Source organism: Macaca nemestrina, chromosome 5 (genome assembly GCF_043159975.1).
Source record: "Macaca nemestrina isolate mMacNem1 chromosome 5, mMacNem.hap1, whole genome shotgun sequence".
Lineage (NCBI taxonomy): Eukaryota > Metazoa > Chordata > Mammalia > Primates > Cercopithecidae > Macaca > Macaca nemestrina.
The window spans coordinates 1765312-1786371 of record NC_092129.1 but is presented as its reverse complement, the minus strand read 5'-3'; the positions used below and the strand labels follow the sequence as shown (position 1 = coordinate 1786371).

Below are 21060 nucleotides of genomic sequence, written 5' to 3'. Positions count from 1 at the left end.
TATATATACATATACACATCTTGCCTGAATGTAATGATGACATGCTCCCGCAGTTGACTCACCTGGTGATGTGACAGGTCAGAAAACGCAGTCTTTGGTGGTCCGCTCAAGTTCCAGCTAGCTGTCACTAGCTGTGCCATGGTGAAGTATAGATGTTCAGTATCCATCAGGGCCTAGAGGACAAGCTGAGAGCTGGTTCTCAGAAGAGCAATTATCTGCAGAGGAGGGTGTGGTTTTGTCCCAGAACCCTAGGGGTCTGTGCTCTGGGCCTGTCTGTGACTCTGCCATGCATCATGGGATCTAATTGCCACCGTGGCCCAACGGGGAGACCAGCTTTTACATCTACCTGCTCTGGAGGCTTTGCTCTTTCTAGGCCTCATGTGGAACTGGCAGTTTGTAGGTTAATTGGAAAGTGAGCAGAGTAGCATGTGTGGCCTGGTAGATGTTGCTTGCAGAGCTTCAGAGAGACTCAGAGTGCCTGCCCGTCTCTAGTGCCGGTGGACGTGGGCACAGCACCCTGTCCTCCCCCTCACAGAGTGCATCCATACCTTCCTAGATCACGGGCCCCAGAAGCTTCAAAGCAGCAGCCCTGTGCATTCTTACGAGAGTTACATCCCAGCCCAGGTGGTCATAATTTCACCAAAACAGTGGGGTGTCTTGTTTCCTGTCCACATCACTAATGTGATGGGCCATGGTGGCGTCCTGTGGAATGGCAAGACAGCCAGCAGCCCTGAGCTCTAGGTTGCATGGAGGAAGTGGAGAGGTAGCACAGCCCTGATGCACTCCCACCAAGGCTGCTGCTGTCCCTGCCAGATGAGAACAAGACAGCTTCTGGACATGAGATTGCAGGAGACAAAACCTCAACCTATATCAGTAGGTATAGTGAAAAATCATCTGCCAGATCAGTGGCTGCAGACCAGAGATCTGGGACTATCTTGATTTGTTCCAATAAAGAGACCACATCTGAAGTAGCAGATGCTCAGGCTCCTGGGCCGGGGTCTTGTGTCCCTGGGAGGCTCTGCTGTCTTGAGCGGTGGCTCTGTTCCCTGCAGGTGCGTGGGCAGCCATGCTGCTGGGCTACCTCACCTTCCTTTGGTATTCTTTCCCCAGTTGCCCATCCTGCTTCTGAGGGACACTTCCTTGGTCAGTTGCAATATATGTCCATTCAGGTTACAGTCACAACGTATATAGCTGCAATTTGTTGTTTTTCCTTAAACAGTGTTACATGTCTCTGCTCACAATTGAAGTAACTTAGAGTTTAACCCTTAAGAGGCAAATGTCCTCTGTTTTCACCTTCCTGAGGGATCCCGCCACATTGACCATCTTGCTAGCAGGGGTCACAGGTGTAACAAGAACGGATTTCTGCTGGCTGATGGTCCACGGTGTAGCGTGACTCGGGGAACCCAGGAACTCTGTGGCAAAGCTGCTTCAAATTCTCCTGCATGCTTGTTCTTTTCTTTCTGCCCTTTTTTCTTCTTTCTTTCCCTTCCTTCCTCTCCTTTTTCCTCTCCTTCCTTCCTTTCTTCCTCTTCCTCTTTCTCTCTCTCTCTTTTTTCCTTTCTCTCCCCCTCCCCTTCCCTTCATCACCTAGGCTGGTGCGCAGTGACACAATCATACCTCACTCCAGTCTCCAACTGGTGGGCTCCCATGCTTTTTCTTCCTTTCTCTCTCTCTTTCCTTTTTTTTTTTTTTTTTTTTTTTTTTTTTTGAGACAGAGTTTTGCTCTTGTTGCCCAGGTTAGAGTGCAGTGGTGCGATCTTGGCTCACTGCAACCTCTGCCTCCCGGGTTCAAGCAATTCTCCTGCCTCAGTCTCCTGAGTAGCTGGGATTACAGGCATGTGCCATCACACCCAGCTAATTTTGTATTTTTAGTAGAGATGGCGTTTCACCATGTTGGTCAGGCCGGTCTTGAACTTCTACCTCAAGTGATCTACCCACTTTAGCTTCCCAAAGTGCTGGGATTACATGCATGAACCACTGTGCCTGGCCTTTATTTTCTACCTCTGCTGGTTGGCTGAATACCTTGAGCAGACCAGAATTACTGGAGGCAAGGAAAAAATGGAAGATTAGCTAAATTTGTTTTCCATCAAAAGCAATGATGAAAATGCTTCTTTTCAAAGAGCAACAGCAAATATTGGTCCAAATTCACAAGTGTTCATCCGACAGGCCATATTGGAGAGTTAAGGTAGTTGTGCATGGTCCTGAGTGCACGGATATGGAATTTAGCTACAGGATGAATATTCTGCTTTCGTAAGCTGTTTTGATGAGATGTGAAGACGTGTTCTGAACAATATTAGAAGAATGCATCACCTTAGTATATTTGGCACCTGCCCTGCCCCTGACTTTTTCCTGAGTGAACAGGAGCCACCTCCCCTTTTAAATTAAATGATGGAATAGCCTGGCCTGTTCCAAATACTTGCTGCTGTCTCCTATGCTCGTTCCTCTGGGTCTCCAAGCATGTGGCTGAGAATCCATTTGGGACATCCATTCCCTGTCCCTGCCTGTGTCTATCATTAAACAAAGTGAAGATAGTCTGGTGTGACTGGCTTTCCAAACTCTTATTTGGATTCACTGTAATGTGGACTAAACAAATGGCTTAAAATTCACTGTTTGCAGACACCCCATCATCTGCTTCACTCAGTAGAGACATGACCTGCCCCTCGAAGCTCTGCTCATTCCACCGCCTTCCTGACAGGCATGTGCACAGCTTCAGGAAGCTCTCTGAGGTGAGAAACCCTGCCGTTTTACCTGTTTGCATCCCCTCTTTGTGTGTCCTGAATATTTTTACTACCTTAAATGTGTGCTCTTTCCCCCACAACATTTGTTTTAAATAATCTTAAAGCTACAGAAATGTTTCTAGAATAGTCCAGTGGGTTCCCACATGACAATTCAACTGTCGTTGGCATTTTGCCACACTTATTTTCCCCTTTTAAGTGTACATTTGTCATTCTTCTGACTAAACCATTTTGAAAGTTAGTCATTGTGATATTTTGCCCCCAAATACTTGAGCATTATCCATTGAGAACAAAATCATTCCCCTTCAGTTACCACACGAAGGAAATTTAACAATAACACAGCACCATTATTGAATATATAGTCCATATAAAGTTTTTCCCAGTGTGTCTACTAATGTCATTTATACCTTCTGTTGTTTGTTTTTATCCAAGCACCACAACTGCTTTTAGTTACTATATCTTTTATTTTTAAAATCTGGACTAGCTCACTTTTTGTTTTTTTCTTTCTATATCAGAGACATTTTTGAAGTATTTATGTCACCTTTACAGAATGTTGATCAAGTGGCTTTTGTTAGATTGTTTCCTCAAATTTGACAGTTTTAGAGAAACACTGCCTCCATGATATTGTCTGAACCAGTGCATCACATCAAGACACATGATTGACACAATAATGCTGTGTGCCACTCAGTGCATCACAGCAGGACACATGAGGCACATATGTGCTGCCATGCACTCCTCAGTGCATTACTGCAGGGCGTGTGGGCGGGGCCAGGTGTTGTCATGGTCCCAGCCAGTTGCTCTGCCCTCTAGAAAGTGGCTGGATGGGCGCTGGACACCTGCTCCACACAGCCTGGGCAGCAGCTGGAGGTGATGCGGGGAGGGCTGCTCGGCTGGAGCTGGAAGGTGAGGAGGACAGGGCTGGGCTGGCCGCCTTGTGGAGATAGCAGGACCTGTCGAGGGAGAGTTAGGCCAGGGATGCAAAGCGTGAGGAGAAACTGCAGCCCCATGCATGGTCTCAGCTCCCTTTCTGAGGCCCCGTTGACGTGAGTGCTTTCAACAAGCCCTCGAGGGAATCTCTGCTGCTTGCAGCCAAAAAGTACTGACCACTGGAAGAGCCAGCCCCTGCGATGGGACAGAGGCATGGCGGCCATCAGGAGGCAGGCAAACCCCAGAGAAGGAGGCCACGGAGGTGGCAGTGGACGACTGGTGTGCGATCTCAGCACCACAGGTTACTGGTTTTGTGGCAAGATGTGGACCTGCTGACAGCTTGGCTTCCTCGTCTGCTGAGTGTGACAGTGACATTCCCTGCCTTATTAGACAGATGTTAGGATACAGTGAGGTGGGTGCTGAGCCCATTCTGGACAAGTAGCATCGATGAACACCAGCTTTTACCGGATCGTTCCCTTATGCTGGGAGGAAAGAAACGATTTGGATTTCGTCTGTCTAGAAGTCCAGCTATCTGCATGTGTGTTCAGAGGACGTTCTGGTATCTCAGGAGTGAAACCAAAGCATCCCCTGTACATCTTTCCCCCACCCCCACTCATAGCTTCGGATTCTCTGCACAGCTTTAGGTAAAGGAGCTGATGGGGAATCGGATGCCTCACCGCGTGTCCTCACTCTGGGGCCCGAGCTTAGACTAACATCAGGTTCAGCTGAGAAGGCCTCTGAACTGTGACCCCACGCCGTGGCCGCCTGCGTCGAAGCTGCTACCTGCCCTTTGCCCTTCTCGAGGCCAGTGCTTGCCTGGAGGAGGGCTGGCAGCAGAAATGCAGCTGACCAGGTTGCATTTTCCGTACAGCCTACTCAAGGGGATACCCGTGGAGACTCATTTGTCGTTTCAGTTTTCGATGATTTGGTGGAGAAGCTCCTCTGGTGAATGGACTTGGGATTTCTTGGAGCTGCGCTGCGGGTCCACAGTGTGGCTTTCGGCCCGTGTTGCGGGGGTACTTGCACTTCCTCTGGCGGGGCACGGGGTGGCGCTCCCGGGTAAGGCAGCGGCCGGCGGAGCCGTGAGCGAGGCGCTGCCTCTCCGGCTGAAGCCAGATCTAAGGCCACCGTGAGGGGGACCCACCATCCAGGTAAGACGTGCTGTTTCCTTGTTCCTTGGCGAATCGATGGGGACCAGGCTTCCCCAGGCGGTGAAATGAGGAACAGGGACCGCGGGGCTCGCCTGACCAGTGGGGTCTCCATCCTTCTCTGTGTTGACAAAAGACAAGAACAGACATCGCCTGAAATCTTCCCGCCTCCGTGAGGGAACCTGCGTCTGGGAAGGCGCTGCAGAGAAGTGATCGCTGAGTGAGGAAGGAGGTGCCGGGCCTCATTAATCATACCTCGGGAGGCAATGCCGGGAAGGTTCTTTGTTTAAAGAAATATTCATTTATTTTTTATTTTTTATTTTTTATTTAAGTTCTAGGGTACATGTGCACAACGTGCAGGTTTGTTACATATGTACACATGTGCCATGTTGGTGTGCTGCACCTGTTAACTCGTCATTTACAATAGGTATATCTCCTAATGCTCTCCCTCTCCCATCCCCCACCCCACAACAGGCCCCCGTGTGTGATGTTCCCCTTCCTGGGTCCAAGTGATCTCATGGTTCAGCTCCCACCTATGAATGAGAATATGCGCTGTTTGGTTTTCTGTTCTTTGGGTAGTTTGCTGAGTTTAAAGAGCACTTGGTGCGGACTTGCTGTGGCCATCGCCTTCAACAGCTCATCTGTAGGAGGTGCAGGCTGAATTCACACCTCGGTGTCATCCATGTCTGCCTGCTGGCAGAGGAGACAGGAGAGGCCCTCCCACCGCACTGCTTGTACGGGAAGCTCTTCGCGTCGGCTAGAGGGGTGTGGTTTGGTTTATAGCCACACCAAGTCATTTTAATACAACTCAGTTAACTGTGTTGCCTTGCAGGCTCCGAGTGTTACAGGCAGACCTGAGTCCGAGTCTTCCTACCATTCACTGTCCCCTTCTGGATTTCTAGGGACCCCAGATACGATGGCATCAATGTCAGTTAACTTGGCACTGTTTAAAATAGATCTGTGATCAAATTTTAAGTTTTTCCAAATAAGACCCTGGATAAATGCAGGAAGGTCATTTGATTACTTTAAAATAAGAGTATTTTATGTTAAGTTTGAAAAAGCCAGTCATAAAACTAAGCCCTGTACCAATGAATATAGTTTGTGAAGCCAGCAGCACAGGCTTATTATTATAAATATCAAGCACCACCATTATGAGTAAGCTCATTTATTTTCAGATGAGCCTTTGCAATCATTAATTGTTCACGTCTGTGAATAGACAGTATTATTAACTCCATTTGAAAGGAAGAAAACTAAGGCACCGAAAACCCGTAATTCATTGCCCTGAGGGGAAAAGGAGACACTGGCAACACTGGCTGTCCTTTCGCTGCATCTTCTGTTTGGTAGAGATCCAGGGACATCCGGAACATCCACACTCTCTCTCCCACTCACGGTCATGCCACCATCTAGTGCCGCATTGACATTTCCTCTCAATCTCAGGATAATCACATCAATGTAGCACTTGGCAGGTTTGTTATCTCAATGTCTATTATCTCAAAAATTAATCCTCATAGCAACCTTAGAAAGAGACAATATTAGCCCCATTGCATAGGAAAATGAAGGATCAGTGAGAAAGTGACAGGTCTGCCACTGGCGATGGGGGACAGGGCCATTGCGGCGAGTCAGGCCTCAGCTGCAGGTCTGAGTTTATGCCATTGCCCCCATCTGTGGGCTCCAGGAGGCTGTTGTCTAAGCAGAAGGCATGGCCCATCAGGGGCCGTGGGTGGTGGGCACAGAATTGAGTCATCTGCCTGCCTTCCCACCCACCTGTGTGTGTTGTTTGTTTGATTTAAGTCCTGTGAGCGTAGTTTAGGACCTTGTCCCTTCCCACAGCATAGCACAGAAAATTGGGCAAGTCCAGACCATGATTAAATCCACTAAATCCACTTAAATCCACTTAAAAACCCCACCCCCCGAGACGGGCGGATTCTCTCCCTGTCCGCTTGAGATATGATGTTGCCTTAAACGGTCCAGCAGTCGCGGAATCTCAAGGGGTCTCTCTGCCTTAGTTGGTGCATTCCAGTGCTGCTGGGTTCGTATTTCCAGGTCTTGCTTTATCCTTTTATTTTTTAAAGTAATTGATAATTCCAATCTCTCTGGCCTGCATGAAATTTATAAAATAAATGGACATAATAGGAAATAAATATTTTGTGGAGCCACCGCTATGTGGGAGACATTTTACTAGGGAAGCTGAGGATCCCACAGCTTCCAAGGACCAGTCCTGGCCTAGTGGAGCTCACAACATATTGAGAAGGGAGGACGGACACCGCTGACACAGCCCACGCTGCCCAGTGCCGGGTGCAGGAGGGGCAGTGGATGCAGGGGACTGAGGGCAGGGTGTGCTGGGCCTGGGCCCTGGCTCCGTTTGGGAGCCTCGCGGCTGCTCTGCTGTCTTCCTCCGTGCATGGCCTGGGCCACATTGTGTGCTGTGGAGTTGTTGGATCAGACCTGGATGCTGCAACCCAAGGAGAGAGAGGAGGACAGAGCCCGGGAGAAGAACAGCACTCGGCAGTCTGACCCCTAAAAACCAAATACAACAGAAACCAAGCCAATGGCAATGGTTGAGAAGAACCAAGCCAGCGTGTAGGGGAGGCCAGGGTTGTGCCCTGGGTATCCAGGGTGGAGGGACTCAAGGAAAGGAATGACCAGAAACACAGCTGGGGAGGCCCAGAAGGCCAGGGGCTCAGGGTGAACTGTCCCAGGGGACTGACGGGGGAGTAAATCATCAGAGGTGGTCAGAGCCACAGATTCCTAGGGGACATGTGCTGTGGCTCAGGATGGAGAAAAGGTGGGCTGAGGTCCGGACGGTCGGTGCAGGCTGGTGCACGAAGGCGTCTGAAGGAAGAGAAACTTTATAGCCCATGTCCTGGAGGGGCCGCAGACAGGAAGCACCTGGTGCTGGAAACCACAAGCTGCTCCTTTTCATTGATGAAGAGGGGAGTGGGGAACATAGGGCGAATTTCAGAGTCTACTGTAAAGAAGAAAGATTTACCTGACGTGTGTCGCTGCATGGTCTGGGCAAAGCTAGGGGAGCTGGTTTTCGAGGAGTGAAGAGATAGGGTGGGGAGGGGGAGATCTGGACATGGGTTTGGGAAACATGAGGGGATCCAGCTGTGAGAGACCAGAGGCACCCTCAGGACAGTGGAGCCTGGTTCTTTACTCTGCAAATAAATCTCACTTTTCTACATCTCAACACATGAGGCGGCTCACCCCAGTTTCTTGTTCTTTCTCTAAGGGGGTTTGGCCTTCCATTGCCTCTAAATGGGGGAAAAACTAATGGGGCTCACATCCATGGAGGGGAGTTCATCCTGTGAGCCCGAGGGGAGGCCGCTGGCCTTGTGGTGCTTACGGAGACTTGCAGTGGCTGTGATCCACATTGAGGGTGAGAAACAAGATGTGAGGCTGCAGACGCCTGAGAGGCACTGTGGGGGCAGCACCCCACAGGCAGAGGCAAATGGTGGGCATGCAGTTTCCCTTCCCATCTGGTGTCCACTGGTGGCTGGCAACCCTATGCGGAGACCTTTGGTGCCTGCGCTATCCCCACCCCCTTTTACCCAGGGCCCCTGATGTGATTGGCTCTGCCTGGCACGAATCCCAACAACTCTCCCTGCCTCCTGCTTGTGCGAAATGAGCAAATGTGAAATTGCCCAGGACTGAAGAGCTCAGGACCTTGAATTCCAAGAGCCAGGGAGAAATACTTTGTTGTTCTTTAGACCCAACAAGCCAAATCTGTTCACACCAAGCCTTCATTCCCAAGACAACCCTCTCCCTTTTGACGGTCCTAAGGTGTTGCCACCTAATTCCATGACTTTTGCCACCGCAAAGGCTTCCCAAAACGCCTCTCAAAGCGGATGCAGGAAGGAGTCCAGATTCTCCTCTCCAGACACTCGGGCGGTGCATCGGAAGTGAATCTGAGATTAAACCCGTGTATCTTAGCTCCTCAGTGCTCCCCTTCATCATTTCTTGAACATACGTAGTAGCATGTCCTGGTCTTCTTGGCAGTCTCCTTAGGGATGTAGGGGAAAGGCAGTTTTCATATCAACTTTCTTTATGTTGCCATGAATTAGCTGCTTGCTGACTAAACTTATCAGACAAAAATTACACACTTCCCAAGTATTCACCCTTTCACACCAGAGTCACCTGCTCTAGTATTTGCACACAGTTACATTATTATCAACACTGTATTTCAACTAAACGCTCCAAGTGCAGGTGAAGATCTGTCCTCAAGGTGCTGGCTGAAGCAGGTGAGTGGAACAGTTCCAGGTCCCTGCCGTTCCGCGGTGTCAGCGTCAGCTCTGTTCAGAGGTGACAGACAGCAAGGCCCCAGCCAGGAGAGGCTAAGGGGATGGGAGTGAGAGGGAGAGCTCAGCGGTGGGGCAGGAGCCCCAGGATGGGGGAATGCCAGGGCCTTGGCAGGTGGCCACCTCAGGACTGGCAGGTTCCCCAAGCCAGGGGTTCTTTCCCTCCCAAGACCAGGACTGATAGGAGGCTTGGGAGTCAGGGGCGAGGACAGATGGTGGCAGGTGCAGGGGGCGAAGGGGCCCTGCCTGGGATAAAATGGCAATGGTGCTCAAGGAAATAGAAGCAGCCACATTGCCACAGTGGCCACAGTGCAGGAGCAGGTGCTGCTGGGGAGCTGGGCCCCAGGCTTTATCTACACTGTCTCACTGTAAGTCCTCTCCGAACTTGGCACCATCGTCTGACTCCACACATTGTCATAGCCCTGCCAGGCAGGTGCTTGCAAAGGCCACAGAGCCATTGAGTGGGTGCAGGAGGGAAGCACACCAGGAATTCGGCCCTGGTCTGAGGCAGCAGGGGACACTTGACTGTGGTCAGCAGGGCCTGAACCCTGGCTCTGGAGCCTGTGAGTCACCCTGAGGGTGCAGAAATCTGAGTGCCTGGGGCCATGTGCAGAGTGTGGCCATGTCACAGCTGTGGCTTCAGCATTCAGAGCCTCTGCCTCCACTGGGGATTAATGCAGGTTTCCAACATCTCTGTTTGGTCGGTGCTGATCTTTTTCCTAACTGGCGACTTACTGGTTCCAGGAGAGTTCTGGGCAGGCTGCAAATGTCTGCATTAAAACAGCTCTGCTGGGCTAAGACAGGACAGAAGCAGACAGCAGGTGGAGGAGACACACTTTCCTATCCAGCAGAACCTGTGGCAAGCTCCACAGCGCTCTCCAGTCCTGCTTCCGGGAAGGTGGTTAATTCCATCTGGTCAGTATTTCCACACTGCGCGAGCCTCCACTCCCCTCTACGTGTTCTCTGAGACCCACCCTCCTGGGCTTGCCACTTAAATGAGTCCAGAATTGCCTCACCACCGTTTTACTTGCAGAACCTGGCCTTCGTGTTGTGGGGATGATTAGGAAAGAAAGTTGCTTCAGGAAATGGCCAGAAAGGGGTTCCACAGAACTGGCTTATGAAAAAGTTTTGCAGAATCTGTACTTAGTAAGCTGGAAACAAAGGCAAAAGAAAAAATAGAAAATCTTATTGTAGAAAATACGCTTTGCAGTGTTTGAAAAGGCTGTTCTTGTTAAATTAACCCATTAATAAATACAAACCACTTAACATTTGCTTTTTAATTGTTGTCTATAGTGCCAAAATAATTGGCCTGTGAAGCCAGTGAGAGTCTGTCTAGTTGAAAAATAGTAGTATTTATTCTTTGAGGCCCCAAACATCAAAGAAAGTGTTGTTTAAATAAAAAGATGGGGTGTGAGCATGGAGGTGAGTGGACAATGGGAAATTACTTAATGGGTACAATACTCATCTTTTGGGTGAACACTAACAGCTCAGACTTCAGCACTGTGCAACATATCCATGTAACAGAATTACACCTGTACCCCCCACATTTATAGAAATAAAAAAGATGCATCATAAACTGAACAAAACAGCCTATATCTTGAAGATATCATGCTTGAAAAATAATTTCACTTTCTAAAATTTAAATTTTAAATTATTGATTGGGAGATAACTCCCATGGCTCAGAAACAAAAAACATGAAAAGCATTCAGTATAGTTTGTTCTCCATCCACATCCTCCTCTGCCTGGTTTCATTACAGTCTTCTGTGTAACAAAGTCTTTCTTATTGATTTCTAGGAACTCTTTATATGTGGCACTAAGGGCATGAGTTATGATTAACTTCTTGTGCATCCTTAGAGCTTCCTGATGCAGATGCAAACACACAGGAATGTGAGTGCTCACCTTCATCTTCATCTTCTCTGTGTTTTACACAAATGGTGGCAGATTGCATGCACTTTACTACACCTTGCTCTTATAAATTGAATAATCCCCCGTATGAGTACAAGTAGCATTCCATTTTCTTACAGCTGTGAAGTATTTCAATACCACACTGGATGGATGGTTGGTGTTGATAGACACAGATTCTTTCAAATCTTTTGTTATAACAGATAATGCTGTTCTCTTGCTAATATACCATTTTGCATTTGTCTTTAGAATCTGTCGTGAAATTGCTGGGTCAGAGGACACACATCTTTGTAATTCTCTAGGTGTTGCCAAATTATCCTGCCTGTGGTCATGCGATTCGCTCTTCCCAGGCATGAAGACCACTGTCTCTCCACGGCTCCTTACCTGCACATCTGGATGTCTTCTGACATTTGCTGATTGAATAGGTTTCCTATTCTATTATTAGTAAGGCTGACCATCTATTTAGCTTATTTTCACTGGACCATTCCATCAAAGTTTTTTGTCTATGGATCTATTGAGTTTTTTATCTTTTTCTTTCTTATTGATTTTTTGGAACTTTTAATATATTAAGGATGTAAGTTGTGACAAGAGGTGAAAATACATTCTTTCCCTCAGTGTCTGTCTTGATTTCTTAATTCGTTGATGGTAGTTTTTCATGCAGAAATTCCTATTTTTATATAGTTTAACTTATAAATTCTTTTACTGCATTTGTATTTTTCAGTTTTAGTTTAAAAAATCATGGAATTTGTCCATGATTTCTGTTAGTACTTTTATGGCTTTACTTATAACATTTAAATATTTTATCTTTTTGAAATTTATTTTTATATACATTGTGAGACATGGGTGCAAGTTTCATCTTTTATTATTTATTTTGCTGAATGCTACTCAGTTGTCCTAATGCCATTTATCACATAGTTTTTTTTCACTAACAATTTTAGATGTCACTTTTATGACTTACTAATTTCCCTCCTATTTTTGTGTCTATCTGCATTTCCTGTGCTTTTCTGTTGTTCTGTGTGTTTGGTCATGACCCAGTACAACAGTGTTTTAGTTATTAAAATTATTATATGATCTAAGAACTGGTAAGGCTAATTCTTTCTCTTTACTCTTTTTTTTTTTTTTTCTGGATTTTCCTATTTTTATTTGCTTCTTTTTCTATTTTATTGCTAGAATCAGATTGTCTAGTTCTCACCTCACAGTAAAATACATAAATAAATAAATGAAATACAAAGATCCAGAAAAACTTCAGTCTATTTTTATTTAGGTGCATTAATTTGCATAGTAAGTTTGGGAAAGTTGGTATTTTATGATGTTGAGTCTTCCTAGTCGGGAACATCATAAGTCTTTCTATTTGTTCAAGTTTTCTTTTATAAACTTTTGAGAGTGGATAAAAACATATCTCATATAGATCTTAACTTTCTTGTTAAGTTTATTCCTAGGAACTTTTTCTTGCTAATTAAATGGGAGTAATTTCTTGTGCTATATCATCCAAAGCTATTGGTTTCTGTACATCAATTTTATCCCTACATCTTACTAATTTTCTTATTATTTGTTGAAGAAATTAACTTGATATTGTCTTTTGGTTTGAGATAGGTGTATCTTACCATGTTATGAAAATACTTATCAAATCCTATTTTATTAAGTTTTTTAACACTAAATTTCATCAAATACGAAATGCAGCTTCTGTATAGATTATCTTATTTTTTTAAATCTTGGATCTGTTTGCAAACATTTTTTAAAGTTTTTGAATTTTATTTTTACATACAAATGTGTTTGGTTGTCCTTTACAGCATGTGTCATTCAAAACACAATTTCCCATAAGGATGCCATGTTTTCCTAAGCATTTAGAGTTCCACAGCATCTTGAATTCATTTAACAAAATGTTATAGAAGAAACAACTTAATACAGTTGTGTCATTATTTAAAAGCTAACATTTTTCTCTGAGCTTGAAAAATAATAGATACCTTTTCTAGTGAAGAAAGCACCTTAAATTCTTTCTTGAATATAGTAGGTGTGTGTGGATAGATGAGTAGATTGGCAGGCAGATAGATTAGATAAACATTGTCAATAAAATTAAATGGACATGATGCACACTTTAAAACTCTCTCTGAAATAAAATAATGAGAAGTAAGAAATCCGAGCCCACTGGTGTCAGCCTGTTCAGGTGGTCCTGCTGGAGCACTGTCTCCATGGAAACAGAGGAGTGTCGGAAGGAAGGACTGAGGAGACGCGGCAGTGAGTCCACTTTTTTCCCCGAAACACCATCATTTCCTAAGCTTATTTATCACCTTTCAATTCTACAGAATCACATTATGATTTTATGGTGACTAAGGACCAGGAGTAGAAATGTCTTATCTCCAAGGCATGGAGCAGGCACTCACCATTGAAAGGAAGTAATCTTCAGGCTTTTTACAGGATATTGATCTCCAGGGAATGTCAGCAGGGGCACAAGGAGAGCAGTTGATGCATCTGGACTCATAAATTGCTCACATTACATCCAATACGTGGTGTATGATATGACATGTGTCATGGAGGCGTCTGCAAATGTGCCACAAATGCCAACATCTGGGTTACTTATTTGTCTCCTCTGCAGTGAAGCTGGCAATAAACGCATCTCCTAGAGGCTGGGGAAGGTGGGAGAGAATGATCAAATGAAAGCTGCTAAAATGAGGGCATTTTTTCTGTCTTTCTGAATCATCAGCCATAAAACAACAGCAGGTCAGGGGTTGCGTCCTTCTCTCTGCTGCTACAACCAGCGGGTGATGGATTGGATGTGGTGGCTCCAAAATGCAGATGAAGGTCAGCACTGCGTTCTGACTAAGACTTCTCAAACTCTCACTTCACAGTTAATTTTTGTTTCAAACAATGAATGTTGTTATTTTAATGATGACATGAGTTTAAAACTTTGATGCTTCCATTTTTCAAAAAGGGCAAACCACCACGGACAATAACAAAATCCTTTAATACAACAGCACTGGGGAAGAGAGCCCAGGGCTTCTGCAGTTGCTGATTCTCGGCACCTCCGTCTCCATTACTCTCTGATGTTTCTTAAAGGCTTTCATATATGCATGAGATAAAAGCAGCACAGCAGAAAACCAGAAATAAATACAATGAGAATGAAGACGAGGCAGTCGTAGACAAGGTGCTGCTCAACCAGGAGGTGGCAACAGCAGGAGAGTGGACCTCCTTCCAGTGAAGTGAGTACAAAGGCCAGTGAGCTGAGTACAAAGCTCCCTGCCCCAGTAGGATGTGAGGCCTTGGAGGCCAGTGAGCTGAGTACAAAGCTCCCTGCCCCAGTAGGATGTGGCCTGCTCTAGGCAGAAGGTAGTTGAGCAAAGGAGAGAGGCAGCAAAGTAGAATGACTTCAAGTCTTTTAAAGGTTGAAATATGCTGAATAAAGAATAAAGGCATAGCTGTGAAGAGTATGGGATTGTTTATATTTGCTGAGTAATCAATACCACATATTGCTTTCACGTGGTTTGCTCAGCTCTGTCCCAGGGCACATCCAAGAAGCATGGGCATGTTTCTGTGCTCTTACAAAGCCTCCTTTCTGTTAGGAAGCCTGCAGCACACACAAAATAGCCATCGGCAAGAGTGTCTGTGGCCCCAGTGCTGCCCTGGGCAGCACACGAGAGTGATGGACTTTGAGTCCCTTTATTTTCTGCTCTCTGGAAGGAGGGGTTTTAATAGGATTTATCTTTTTATATGTTCTGCCTAGCATTAGAGAAGCAGACAATTTTAGTCAATCATTCAAGACCATCCTGCAACTTCAGCTTTTGCGTTTTACAACCTTGTAAAGAAACGCAGCACCATAATTAATTACAATTAGAGCACTGTGATGTGAAATTTTAGCCAAAAATCTAAGTCTGCCAAAAATCTAAGTCATTGTCTTTGGCCTGAATTCCTGTAGCATAATCTTAGATAGGCGCACACATCCCTGATCCAAGGGCCTGTGCACACCAGGTGCTCCTCCCAGCAGGGAAGGCTCGGAGGTGTGGGCCAGGGAATCATGCAGAGTTGGGCTTTCATTCAGCATCTCCGGGAATCAGGACACTGCACTCACACACACGCTTGCCACACAACCTGGCAGGAGCCAAGACAAGGTGGCAACACTTTCATCTTTGAGAAAGGAGTTTGAAAACATTCACTGCAAATTAACACAACTTTTCTGACTGGCGTGTGCCCACAAATGGGTGCAGCTGCACCCCGAACCGGCCTGGGCTCCCTGAAAGATCAGAGGGAAATGTGAGGGGCAAACGCGTTCAGTGCAGATCTCTCTTTCTTTAAGCAAGGGAAGAGAGGTTTCCAAATTTGAAAGTGACCTTCGCACCTCCTCTCCTTTCCGCTCCCCTCTTCAGTGGAATGTTTGAACAAGCACTGATGACTCGCCCCCTAATAGCCCAGATAAGGTTTTACAAGAACAGGTGGGCCTGCTTGAAAGATAAACTTTTCCTGAAGCCACAATAAGACAAATGATCCGAAACTTGCAATTTGGTTAATGTTTCTCTCTCCGCCTTGCTGTGTACACAGCTCCTTCTGGCCGGCAGCAGGAAGAGTGGGCCTGTGTGTGCCAGGCCCTGCAGTCTCTCCTCTCACCTGGTGTCTCCAGTGAGGGGCCTGAGTCATCACACACCATGAGCTTGTGCTCAGCCTGCACATCTCCCACCTCCCACCAGCTGCTCCTCAACTGGCAGGGCCTGATTCTAGCAAAATCTAGCACAATCTCACTCCTGTGCAGATGCTTGGGTTTCCCTGGTGTCTGGGGGGTGGTGTGCTTGGTGGCCTGAGCACTGCGGTGAATCCATGTTTCCCTCCCAGCACGCTCTTCTGTCCTCCAACTTGGCGGACAGCTCCGGCCAGGGACGTAGCCCAGCCGATGCCCACCCTGTGCTCTGTCCATTTCATAAGAGCCCCCGGTTTCCTCACTTCACTCAGATTTTGCCAAGAGAATGGTCCCAGTGTGGCCCAGAAAGGCCAGGAGGTTGCAGCCTAGGACTGACAGCAGAGGTGGCTCTGGTGGGGAGAAAGTAGCTCTCCCAGCCTAGCCCCACTAGTGGGCGGCACCTCCTGGCATCAGGCCATCTTTTGTCCCAGTCCTAGGTAAGAAAAACACAAACAAAAGCCAGCCTCATGGCGCTCGAGAAGCAGGAGGCCATTCACTGACCGCAACACGCTGTGTGCACAGACACACGCGTGGACAGGAGGTAGAGCTTGGGGTTGCTGTGGAGTGGACAGGACACCGGAGCGGCAGGCGGTGCGGACCCGCTGAGCAGCCAAGCATGGTTGTCGTCCTGAGCAGCAGGAGCCAGTATGTTGCTCAGGGCCTTGTCTTTTTTACAAAGAGCCCCAGGCCACGGGGGCTTCTCTGGGTGCCTCTTTGCTCCCACACTTGCACGCGGGCGGAGAGCAGACCCGGCCACCGACTCACTTGCTTTGCTGTCTTCAGATGGAAAAGTCACTGTCATAGCCCCAAAGGAGGGGAAACTGTACTGATTTGGGGAACCTCTATGTTAATTTCAAAACAGATAGTCTCCTGTGTTCTCAAAGACTGGAAGTGAACCCCACAACTGCCTTAGGCCGCAAAAGCTTTATCCTTTCTAATTGGCATCCCTGTGACCTGCTCTGTGCCCTGCGGATACTTTGCTCAGCCAGTCAGAAGGAGGGAGGCCAGACACTAGCCCCCACGGACCTGCGGCTGGGACCCTCTGCGTGGGGACGATGGGGTCGGGGTACAGTAGCTGCCCCAGCAACAAGTGGGGCCGCAGGAGGCTGATGGTGAGCTTGGAGGTTGGCAGAATTCTAAATCTGGGCACTGCAGGGTCCACACAGGTCATGACTCTACTCTGCTCCACCCAGGCTCCGGAGAACCTGAGCAGGAACCTCTGCAGGGCGGGCCCAGGGCCCCCTACCCTCTCGGCAGCCGGTAGTGCTCCCTGACAGCCTGGGCCTCTCCTCCTTCTGGTAGCTCTGTAATTTGCTGTCGCCAAAGTGGCTGGGCCTGGGATAGGCTCCTACTCTCCCTCCTGAAGCTGGGCAGTCCCTCCTGCCTCAGTTTCTCAGACTAGGCCGTCTGTCCCATCACGAGCCACTGAAGACGCTCAGCTGTTTCCACCCGCCCGGTCTGACTGCTGGATCTCCCTCTGCGTGCGTCGGTTTGCTGTGTTCTCGCTACTTGCCCTTGGGTAAAATTTCTTCTCGACTCACCAAGCTGCACGTCCTGGAGGGCAGGTCCGCACCTCACAAGCATGTTGCCCACATAGCTCAGAAACAGATGCATTCACGCTTGTTAAAAGTAAAACGGGGTCGGGCGCAGTGGCTCATGCCTGTAATCCCAGCACTTTGGGAGGCTGAGGCGGGTGGATCATCTGAGGTTGGGAGTTCAAGACTAGCCTGACCAACACGGAGAAACCCCATCTCTACTAAAAATACAAAAAATTAGCTGAGTGTGGTGGCGCATGCCTGTAATCCCAGCTACTCGGAGGCTGAGACAGGAGAATCGCTTGAACCCAGGAGGTGGAGGTTGTGGTGAACCAATATCAGGCCATTGCACTCCATCTTGGGCAACAAGAGTGAAACTCCACCTAAAAAAAAAAAGTAAAACCAATTAGCTAATTTAAAGGAGTTTAACTGAGCAAAGAATGATTCACAAATCAGGCAGCCTCCCAACAGAGAACGGACTCAGAGACTCCAGCGCAGCCATGTGGTGGAAGAAAATGTAAGATTGCAAAAAGAAAGAGATGTACAGAAAATGGAAATGAGGTACAGAAACAGCCAGATTAGCTAAGCTTGGGGTTTGCAGTATTTGAACATGGTCAGAGAGCTGGCGACCTTAGACTGGCCAAAACTCAGTGATTGGCACAAGAGTAGGCTACAGTCTGTTTACAGTTCCATTTAGGTTATTGTTCATGATGTACACAGAAACCTTTAGGTCGAAATTAAAATACACAAGGAGGCAACTTTAGGCCACACGTGATTTGAAGGCGAGAGAGGCCTGGTGGAGGCTGCATTCTTCTCTCCAAGAAGTCCATTTGTGGGCTGCTGAGCCACAAGATATGGAAGAACGCAAGACAGCGAGAGAAGGCCATGAGCTGGACCCAATACCCACATATTCAGGAGTAAGCCCTGGTGCTGTGAAAGGGTCAGTGCCTCCACAAACATCTCCACAGACATTGAGCTCTGAACGGACACAGACCGCTACACACAACAGAGCTCGACAAGCCACAGAGCTCCACAAACCGCAGAGCTCTCTACAGACAGAGAAATCTCCTCACCACAGAGCTTTCCAAACCAAAGAGCTCTCCACATACACAGAGGTCTCCACACCACAGATCCCTCCACAGACACTGAGCTCTCCTCAACACAGAGCTCTCTACTGACACAGATGTATTTATAGACAGAGATCTCCACACAAGACTCTCCACACCGCAGAGCTCTCTATACTACAGAGCTCACCAGACCAGAGTTCTCCACAGACACAGAGCTCTCCACACTACAGAGTTCTCCACAGACACAGAACTCTCCACACTACAGAGTTCTCCACAGACACAGAGCTCTCCACACCACATAACTCTCAACAGACGCAGAAATATCCACCCCACAGAACTCTCCTCAGTCACAGAGCTACCCACACCACATAACTCTCTACACTACAGAGCTTGCCACATTCACTCACCTCTCCACCGACACAGAGCTCTCCAGACACAGAACTCTTCATACAACAGAGATCTCCACAGACACAGAGCTTGCCACACCACAGAACTCTCCACAGAAACAGAGATCCCCACAGCACAGAGCTCTCCACAGACACAGGGCTCTCCACACCACTGGGCTCTCCACAGACATAGAGCTCCCCACAGACACAAAACTCCCCACAGACACAGGACTCTCCACAGACACAGAGCTCTTCACAGACACAGGGATATCCACACCTCTGGGCTCTCCACAGATACAGAGCTCTCCCCACCACAGAGCTCTTCATACCACACACCTCTCCACAGACACAGAACTTTCCACAGACTCAGAATTATTCACAGGCACAGAGATCCCAACACCCCATAGTTATCCACACTACAGAGCTCTCCACACCACAGAGCTCTTCACAGACAAAGAGCTCTCCACAGACACAGGACTGTCTATAGACACAGAGGTCTCCACACCACTGAGCTCTTCAAACCATGGAGCTCTTCACACCACAGAGCTCTCCACATAGAGAGTTCTTCACACCACAGAGATCTCCACACCACATAGTTCTCCACATACAGAGAGCCCTCCACATACATAGAATTCTTCACATACAGAGTTCTTCACACCACGGAGCTCTTCACATCATAGAGCTCTCTACAACACAGAACTCTTCACACCACAAAACACTCCACAGACACAGAGCTCTCCTCACCACAGAGCTCTCCACAGGCACAGAGATCCCCACACCACATAGTTATCCACACTACGGAGCTCTCCCCACCGCAGAGCTCTTCAGATACACAGCTCTTCACAGACACAGGGCTCTACGTACCACTGGGCTCTCCACAGACACAGAACTCTTCACAGACACAGAGGTCTCCACAACACTGAACTCTTCACAGACACAGAACTCTCCACAGACATGGGACTCTCCACAGACACAGAGGTTTCTGCATCATAGACCTCTCCACACCACAAAGCTCTTCACACCACAGAGTTCTTCACACCACAGAGCTCTCCACAGACAGAGAGCTCTCCACAGACACAGAGCTCTTCATACCACAGGGCTCTACACAGACACTGAGATCTCCTCAACACAGAGCTCTTCACTGACGCGGATCTATTTACAGACACAGATCTCCACACCACACAGCTCTCCACACCACAAAGCTCTCCAAAGACACACAGTTCTGCACACCACAGAGCTCTCCACAGACGCAGAACTCTCTACAGACACACATCTCTCTACAGACACAAACCTCTTCACATACACGGAGCTCTCCACACCACAGAACTCTCCACATACACAGAGCTCTTCACACCCCAGAACTCTGAACACCACAGAGCTTTTCACACCACAGAGCTCTCCACACCACAGAGTTCTCCACATAAAGAGAGCTCCCCACATCACAGAGTTCTCCACACCACAGAGCTCTCCACATAGGAAGTTCTTCATGCCTCAGAGCTCTTCACAGCACAGAACTCTCAACATACACAGAGCTCTCCAGACCACAGAACTCCCCACATCACGGAATTCTCCACATACACAGAACTCTCTACATCACAGAGCTCTGCACACCACTTAGCTCTCCACAGACACAGAGCTCTCTACAATACAGAGTTCTGCAGACCACAGAATTCTCCAAATACATAGAGCTTCCCACATCACAGAACTCTCCACACCAGAGAGCTCTGCACACCACAGCACTCTCCTCACCACAGGGCTCTCCACAGACACAGGGGTGTCCACACCACAGATCTCTTCACACCACAGAGCTCTCCACATACACAGAGGGCTCCACACCACAGAGCTCTTTACTGACACAGAACCCTCCACACCACAGAAATCTCCACAGACACAGAGCTCTTCGTACCACAGAGCTCTTCACATACACACTGCTCTTCACATACACAGAGCTCTCCACACCAGAGTTCTCCATAGACACAGAACTCGCTCTCCACACAACAGAGCTCTTCACACCACACAGCTCTCAACATACACAAAGCTCTTCAAACTACAGAACTCTACTTGCCACAGAGCTCTCCACAGACACAGGGCTCTCCACACCACAGAACTCTACACACCAAAGAGTTCTCCACAGACAGAGAGCTCTACATACCACAGAACTCTCCATATCACAGAGCTCTCCACAGACATAGAGCTCTCCACAGAGATGTCCACACAGAGCACTCCACATACACAGAGCTTTTCACACCACAGAGATCCCCAAACCAGAGTTCTCCATAGACACAGAACTCTCCGCACACACAGAGCTCTTCACATACGCAGAGCACTTCACACTACAGAGCTCTCCAAACCACAGAGCTCTACACGAACACAGAGATCTCCATAACATGGAGCTCTTC

At 47.9% G+C, this 21060-nt stretch overlaps 1 long non-coding RNA gene and 1 pseudogene across 1 annotated transcript; both read right to left on the bottom strand.

Annotated features, from left to right (window-relative positions):
- Positions 1 to 4295: 4295 nt before the first annotated feature.
- Positions 4296 to 5063, bottom strand: LOC105464157 (putative uncharacterized protein encoded by LINC00242; annotated as a pseudogene).
- Positions 5064 to 9041: 3978 nt separating this feature from the next.
- Positions 9042 to 20209, bottom strand: LOC105487608 (uncharacterized). Its single transcript, XR_011623213.1, has 5 exons — positions 17215 to 20209; positions 13392 to 13548; positions 10128 to 10259; positions 9844 to 9992; positions 9042 to 9144 (listed from the first exon to the last, which is right to left on the bottom strand). It is a non-coding gene; the product is annotated as an uncharacterized lncRNA (long non-coding RNA).
- Between the last annotated feature and the right edge of the window lie 851 nt (positions 20210 to 21060).